Consider the following 8,972-nt stretch of genomic DNA (forward strand, 5'->3'; position numbering starts at 1 on the left):
ATTCAGCAATATAGTACAAATGTTAGTACTTTTTAGTTTGTGTTTGTTAGGAAGTGAAATAAGAACAAAATATTAACCAGAGTTGGTTAAGCATCTATGGGAACAAACACCAGTGAGAATCATGCAGTTCCTGTAGGAGGCTGTACTTGGTCCTGTGGCCACAAACACTGCATTTGACAGGAGAGGGCTGGGAAGTGATGGTGTGAGTTGAACTTCATTTCCCACTGACCCCTCAGACACCATGGGACCATGTCTGAATTGTTCCCTCTCCTTTGCTTACTGATACTCATTTGGAAACTGCTTCTGTCACATCCTCATATAGTTTACCATCTCCTAAATTCATAAATTCATTATATGTGATGCCACTTAAAGAACTTGCTTGGATAACTAAGTTGTCTTTTACTAATTCTAACTTGTCTTTTTAAAGCAAATTACTGTGACCTACTAATTCAGATTTGGGGCAGACTCGCTTGCCTTCTGGCAGTCTGAGAATGGACACTGACCACCTTTAAAGACACTTGCTCATTCATTTGGACATTCAATACTAATAACATCTCATTGTGCACTTGTCCTGGGTCAGGCAGAGGGCCAGGGGCCATGGGCATAATGGTGAGCAACGAGAGCACGCATAAGGATCCTGGCTTCCAAGTTTGTAGCTTGTTGTGGAACTAGGCCTTCATCTAATAGCCAAACAAATAAACTAATATGAAATTATATTTCAAAGAGCTCAGTGGAGGAAAGGTAAACCCTGCTTTATAGCAGTTTATTTGTAGCAGAGTGGATTAGAATCTTATTTGAACCATTTACTTGCTAACGCCTCCGGGCAAATAACACTGTACCTTCATAATTTGGAAAATGGGGATAATAATGGACTTAAATGCCAGTAAACATGTAAACCATTTAGCACACCTCCAGCACACATTAAGCTTTCAGTGCATCAGCTAATAGTGGTGTCACTGCTGCTCTTATTTAGATCAACACGGTATTGCAAAATAGGTTGGGAAACTTGACTTTGATGGTTAATGATTGCAATCTGCAGATAGTGCCTCTTAGATCTATTAATACTTCTCCTAAAGTATGTCATCACTTTCTCGAAGTATTTCAAACACTCCATCTTCTTGATCAGCAAGAGTAAACGAAGGCCCAGGAGTTCTTGAACTGCTGAGAGTCTCATACTTTAATGGAGTCAGAATGATCAATATTCTCTTATGTGGATTTTCACAAGACAGGGCATTTGTATATAGTGACAGGGGTCCCTGGCACCAAAAAGTGTTACAACCATGTGTCCAACTCATTTTAGTAGTTTTTTCAGAGTTCTTCATTCTTGCAAGGAACTAGCACCTACAGATCAATAATTTTAAGTGGTTTTACTAGCTGGTTTCTTTGACATATATACCAACATCTCCACTTAGTACAATCAGGCCTAAGACCTGCAGGCCCTGCATCCCCAATCTCGATCCTATTACGTAAGGATTCTACTCACCAGTGGCTTCTGCTTCCTCAGTTTTTTGAACAATCAGGCATAGTCTGCTGTGAGTTTTTCCCAAGAATTAAATGGTGGCTGGCATTCTGATCAGATCATTTTCCCCCAAAATATGTAGTCCAATTAACAAAATGTAATAAGGCCCTGTTGCAACATTCTATGGCAGATACAGATATGTTTCAGTCACAATATTTACAATTTAGGATTTTGCTTTTTAGTTATAGGAACGAAACATGAAAACCATAAGAAAAAAAGGCACATGTTGAGTAATTATAAAATTTTAAGTAATTTTAAGTAACCACTCATGACAACCCTGGCAGAAGTGGTTGGTTGCCTCCACAATGGCCTTTTCTTTACACTTCTTCCAACCCACCATAGTTTTGAAAATGTCAGATATTGTTTTTCCCAGTTTCCTTTGCTTTTAGGGGTGAATGTGTGACTCAGTACTTGTCAGTGGGATGTTGGGGGGAAATCTTCTGGGACTTCCTAAACATGTTTTCTCTCTGATGTGAGAGAGAACTGAGCATGGATTTCCTGCTGCCCTTTGCTTTTGGGTGGTTTGTCTAAAGACATGATGCATGTAATGATTGCAAACATCTCTGCAGTGGGTGAGGGAAGATGTCACTTCATCCAACTCTGAGTGTGGCAGAGAAAAAAGAAGGAAAGAGGCCAGTGCTTGGTGATGCAAATGAGCTGTTTAAACAACCTGGAACTGCCTATTTACGTTTTTTTTTTAACTCTGTACCATCCAATATGGTGGTCCTTAGCCACATGAGGCTGATAAATTTAAGTTTTATTTACTTAAAATTTTAAAAAAAAATCAGGTCCTCAATAGTGCCTCAACAACACTAACCATGTTTCAAGAGCCAATGGCTACCATATTGGACTGTAGAGTTAAAGAGCATTTTCTTCCTCATAGAAAGTTCTGTCAGTTATTACTGATCGACCTAAATTTCCTTACTGCTTAAACCACTTTTAACTAGGAATTCTATTTTAGCCAAAAGCAATACAACCACAATTTGTTGCTCAAATTGTTCAAGCTTTGTCATCGAGGGCTCTCTTAGTTGACTCTTCTGTTCTTTGATATACCCCATGATTATGGTTTATTATTTATTTGAATTTTTTTTTAGCACATTTTTACTTTCTGGTACCATAAGATTCTCCAGGTTCATTTTGTATATATAATTCCTTAGTCCCAGAATCAGCCATTTCTCTAAGGACCCCTAGTTTCTTTTATTGGAGTAGGAGTGATTTTTATAGATGAACACTTGGAGGTGATATTTTTTGTTTGTTTTTACATTTTTTAATTGTATTTTTTGAAGATAGATCACAAAAAAGGTTATGTTTAAAAAATACAAGAGGTTCCCATATACCCCCCATCCCCCTTACCCCACTCCTCCCACATCAACAACCTCTTTCATCATTGTGGCACATTCATTGCATTTGGTGACTACATTTTGGAGCACTGCTGCACCACATGGATAATAGTTTACATTGTAGTTTACACTATCCCCCAGTCCATTCAGTGGGTTATGGCAGGATGTATAATGTCCAGCATCTGTCCCTGTGATATCATTTAGGACAACTCCAAGTCCCCAAAATGTCCCCACATCACATCTCTTCTTCCCTCTCCTTGACCTCAGCAATTACTGTGGCCACTTTCTCCACATCAATGCTACAATTTCTTCCATTACTACTCACAATAGTTTCATAGTAGAATATCAGTTAGTCTGCTCCAATCCCTATTTATTCCTCCATCCTGTGGACCCTAGGATGGTGATGTCCACTCCACCTCTATATATTGAGAGGGGGCATATATTCCACATGGATGATGGATGCAATTCTCCTGCTTGCAGTTGTAGGCATTCTTGGTTCCCTGGTGTGGTGGTTGACCATCTTCACCTCCCTATTAGCTGACATGGGTAAGTCCAATGAACCAGAGGGTAGGAGTTGCAACTCTGCTGAGGCTCAGGGCCCAGCTGGCACATGGACAGTCCAGAGATACAAGTCTCCTGAGTATACACCAACCCTAGCACCAACCACTGTTTCAATAAAAGTGACAGAAGAGGCATGTGTAGAAATGTCACATCTGAGTCCAACTCCATCAAACTCAGGAAAACAAATTCCAAAGTAGGGCCAACTGACATGGTACTGAACTCCAGAGCCATCTGCCATGACCCTAGAACCCATGGGTCTCCATAGCCCTCAGGAGAACCAGTACCTGGGGTTGTATCTACTTTGGCTCTCTTTGGGGTCCTGCTGAGACATGTGTATTCTTTTTTGAATACTCTTAACCATATAAACTCATTTGTCTTTTCCATTTCCCCCCTTTATTCAAGGCCGAAAAGCAGTTTTTAACACATGATCCTAAATGTAGGTTGAGATATTCTGCTGGTCTGAGCTGACCCTTTTATTCAAGGTCTTTTTACATCACCAGCTGGTCCTTGGTAGTAATCCCCTGGCACCAGAGAGGCTTATCCCTGGGAGTCATATCCCACACTGGGGGGAAGGTAATTAAACATTAACTTTAAACAAAATGTCATCCTACCTAAAAAAGAATTCCTTTCTTCTCTTTAGTAGTTCTGTATTATAAAAATTGTACTCAATTACTATAATATTTTGAATTTCAACAATAAGAAAATCAGTTGAATTTCTCTCTCTTTTTATACAAGTATGTACATAATATCCTTGATTTTGCCTCTTGGCCAGCAAAGCCTGAAATTATTTACTCTCTGGCTCATTACAAAGTTTGCTGACCTTTGCTTTAGAACAGCATTCTGAAGTGCTTGGCATTGTGTCTGACCTTCAGCCAACCTTTATCAAATGCTTGAATTGAAGAGCAAAAAGCAGGATGGATAAAGGAGACAGAGACAGAAGTTTGGAGATGGAAGAAAAATTAAGGTGCAGTGGTCTTAGTGATATGAGGCCAGGGCCCAAATTAATATAACATAATAGGAATGGGCTAAGGAACTCTACAGATCTATTTGCAAAGTCTCTGCGAGGTTTCTGTCCTTTTCATCTGTTGCCCTGGCCTGGCTATTTGAGAGGCTGGACTGGTCAATAAAATATATTATTTTTTTTATTTGTTCCATTCTATACTGATGCCTTGCAAGCCTCAATTCAGGCATACATTGCTGTATTGCACTTTGCTTTATTGTGCTTTGCAGATAATTGTGTTGTTTTTTTGGTTTTGTTTTTTCACAAATTGAAGGTTTGTGGCAACCCTACATTGAGCAAGTGTTTCAGCACCATTTTTCCAACAGCATGTGCTCACTTCATGTGTTGGTGTCACTTTTTGGTAATTTTCACAATATTTCAAACTTTTTTCATTATTATGTCCCTGATGGTGATCTGTGATCCATGGTCTTTGATGTTACAATTGTAATTGCTTTGGGATTCAATGAACCACGTGCATATAAGACGGGAACTTAATTGGCAAATGTTGTGTATGTTCCGGCTACTCCACCCACCAGCTGTTCCCATGTCTTTCTTCACTAGGACAAAACAATATTGAGATTAGGCCACTTAATAACTCTCCAATGGCCTCTAAGTGTTTAAGTGAAAGGAAGAGTCACACATCTCTCACTTTAAACCAAAAGCTGAACATATTTAAACTTAATGAGGAAGGCATGTCAAAGCCAAGAATGGCCAAAGGTGGGCCTCTTGTACCAAACAGTAAGTCAACTTTTGAATGCAAAGGAAAAGTTCTTAAAGGAAAGTCAAGTTGCTACTCCAGTGAACACATGAATAATAGGAAAGTGAAACAGCTGTATTGCTGATATGGAGAAAGTTTTAGAGGTCTGGATAGAAGATCAAACTGGCCATAACATCCCTTAACCCAAAGCCTAATCCAGAACAAGGCCCTAACACTCTTAAATTCTGTGAAGTCTGAGAGAGATGAGGGAGCTGCAGACAAAAGGTTTGAAGCAAGCAGAGGTTGGTTCATGAGGTTTAGGAAAGAAGCCATCTCCATCATGTAAAAGTACAAGGTGAAGCAGCAAGTGTTCATGTAGAACCGATAGCAAGTTACCCAGAAGATCTAGCTAAGATAATTGATGTAGGTGGCTACTCTAAACTACAGATTTTCAATGTAGATTGGAAGATGATGCCATTTAGAACTTTCATAGCTAGAGAGAAGTCAATGCCTGGCTTCAAAGCTTCAAAGGACAGGCTGACTCTCTTGTTAGTGGCTATTGCAGCTGGTCACTTAAAGTTGAAGCCAATGTTCAGATACCATTCTGAAAATCTTAAAGCCTTAAGATTTACACTATATCTACTCTGGTTTTGCTCCATAAATGTGACAACAAAGCCTGGATGACAGAACATCTGTTCATAACATGGTTTACTGAATATTTTAAACCCACTGTTGAGAACTACTGCTCAGAAAAAAAGATTCCTTTCAAAATATCACTGCTTGTCAACAATGAATCTGGTCTCCCAAGAGCTCTGATGGAGATACACAATGAAATTAATGTTGTTTTCGTGGCTGGTAACACAATATCCATTCTACAGCCCATGGATCATGGAGTCAGTTTTACTTTCAAGCCTTATTATTTAAGAAATACAATTTGTAAGTCTATGGCTGCCAGAGATAATGATTTCTCTGATGGATCTTGGCATAGTCAATTGAAAACCTTCTGCAAAGGATTTACCATTCAAATGCCATTAAAAATATTCCTCATTCATGAGAGGAAGTAAAAATATCAACATTAGTGGGAATTTGGAAGAAGTTGATTCTAACTCTCATGAATGACTTTGAGGGTTTCAAGACTTCAGTGGAAGTAAATAACTAAATATGTGATGAAAATAGCATGAGAACTGGAATTAAAAGTGGAACTTGAAGCTATGACTGAAATACTTCCTTCTCATGTTAAAACTTTAATGTATGAGGCATTGCTTCTTATGGATGAACAAAGAAAATGGTTTATTGAGATGGACTCTACTGGTGAAGATTCTGTTAACATTGTTGAAATGACAAAAAAGGATTTAGATGATTACGTAAACTCAGTTGATAAAGCTATGACAGGGTTTAAGAGGATGTCTCCAATTTTGAAAGAGGTTTTACTGTGGGTAAAAAGGTATCAAACAGCTTTGCATGTTACAGAGAAATCTTTCATAAAAGGTAGAGTAAACCAAAGCGGCAAACTTCACTGTTATCTTACTTTAGGGAATTGCCACAGCCACCCCAGCCTTCAGCAACCACCACCCTGGTCAGTCAGCAGCCATCTACATTGAGGCAAGACCGTCCACCAGCAAAAAGGTTGTGATTTGCTGGAGGCTTAGATGATGGTTAACATTTTTAGCAATAAATTATTTTTAAATTAAGGTATATATTGTTTTATTAAGACATAATTCTATTGCACCATTAATAGACTACAGTGTAGGGTAAACATAACTTTTATAGACATCAGGAAACCAAAAATTTCTTGTGAGTCTCTTTATTGTGATGTTCATTTTACTCTAGTGGTCTGGAACTGAACCTGCAATATCCTGAGACATGTCTGTGCATTGGGGATTTTATAGCCTTTACTGGTGGTTTTGAGAGTGAGTCTCTGAGACGGGTCATATTGCTCAGTGAAAGTTCCCTTCCATGACGCTGAGACTTTACTTCCTCTCTTGTTCTCTCTTTCTCTCCTCTCCCTCTCCAGAGCCATGAGAAAAGTCACCCCTTGTTTTGTTTCGTGCAGAGCAGTTCCTCTCATCCTCAGGAATTGATCTCTATCTCAAATGCATATGAAAGCATTTTTCTGAACAAGTGCTACACTCTGCTTGAAGGTCTTTCCAGTGAAAACACTCAAGAAAATTAAATTGCCCTTGTCAATTCATGTAATATAACTGTTAGGGTGCCTGTGGCTGCAGGTAACAGAAAACCAAATACACACAGGATTAAATCATAAGGAAATCTCATACCAGGGAGTACAGAAAAAAGGTTAGCTTCAGGATCAGCTTAATCCAGGAGCTTTGGCTCCATTGATTTGCCATTCTCATGGTCCTGCCCCCTCTTTGTGATGGCTTTATTGTCAGGCTCCTTCCTCATGAGAGCAGAATGACCCCAATGGTTCCTGTCTTACATACACACTCATACTGTGCTATATGAATGTATACTCACTGTAGCAGTTTGATATAATTGATGAATTACAAAAAGAAATGTTGGATTATGCTTGTAATCTGATCTGTACCTGGGCATGATTGAGTTATGATTAGGCTGTGTCTCCCTACACAGATGGGTGGGGACTCACAGATAAAGGGCATGGTGAAGAACAGAGTTGGGGATTTCTGATGTTAGAGTTTGATGCTGAGCCCTGGGAAGTCAGCATGCAGAGAAAAGAGAAGCCAGGCCCAGGAAGGAAGGAAACTTGAAACCAGAGTAAAGCAAGCCCCAGGAACATAGGAACCCATGAAGCCTGAACCCTCACAGACATCAGCAGCCATCTTGCTCCAAATAGACTTTGGTGAGGGAAGCCAGTTATAATTTATGGCCTGATATCTGTAAGCTCCTACCCCAAATAAATACCCTTGATAAAAACCAACCAATTTCTGGTATTTTGCATCAGCACCCCTTTGGCTGATGAATACACTCACCTACCCCATCTCTACCGCACTCTGCTTTTTCTCTTACTCTGCTTTATTATTTTCCATCATATCTATCACCAGTTGACATGACATTGAGCTACTTTTTCAGTGGTTAATTTTCTTCTTTCCTGCTGATACTTAAGCTCCATGAGGGCAGGGACATTCTTTTCTGCTCATTGCTTATCACCAGTGCCTAGAACGGTGCTTGGTATGTAATAGGTGCTTAAGAAATATTTGTTGAATAAATGAATGCCAGCACATCTGGTGGAAGAGTCAGAGGTTGACTCAGGGGCTCTCTCTTAGGAACTGGGGAACTTCTTCCTTAGAATCTCCCAAACCTCTTTGCAACTCAAAATGGGTCACGTGCACGATTTGAACTTATTCCTTCTGGCCAGCCAAATGCCATACACTCACTGGCATAGGCTCTGTTTCCGATCCAGTTACTGTTGAAGGTCATGGGATTTTCCTGGAGCTGGGCTTCGGCCCTAGAAGCACATGGGATATTTGGTGGGGGCGGGATGGGGAGAAGCACCGGAGCAAAACTGAAGTTCAGTTAAGATGGGGCAAGGCAAGAGTGGTACTAGGAGGCAACCAAAAATATCATCTACATCTGCGCAGCCAGCGGTGACCAGAATGAGTGGCCAAGGGGAAGACACACAGGACTCGGAGGTCAGAAACCTGGATTCTTTCCTCAGCTCTTTCTCAAACAAATGGAAACATCCTGGCTGAGTCATTTCTTCTCTCCAGGCCTGGGGTTTATCATTTTTAATATTGAGCAGGTGGGCTGGGTTCAGAAGTTATGGCTTGGTTTTCATGCCAAATCTGAGCCATAGATGTGTCCTTGGTTTTGTTTGGCCTGTACAGTGTGTGTAAAGCAAAATTAAAAAATAGCCCTCTCTCACACACACGTACCCTC

This window comes from Dasypus novemcinctus, chromosome 7, assembly GCF_030445035.2.
Source record: "Dasypus novemcinctus isolate mDasNov1 chromosome 7, mDasNov1.1.hap2, whole genome shotgun sequence".
NCBI lineage: Eukaryota > Metazoa > Chordata > Mammalia > Cingulata > Dasypodidae > Dasypus > Dasypus novemcinctus.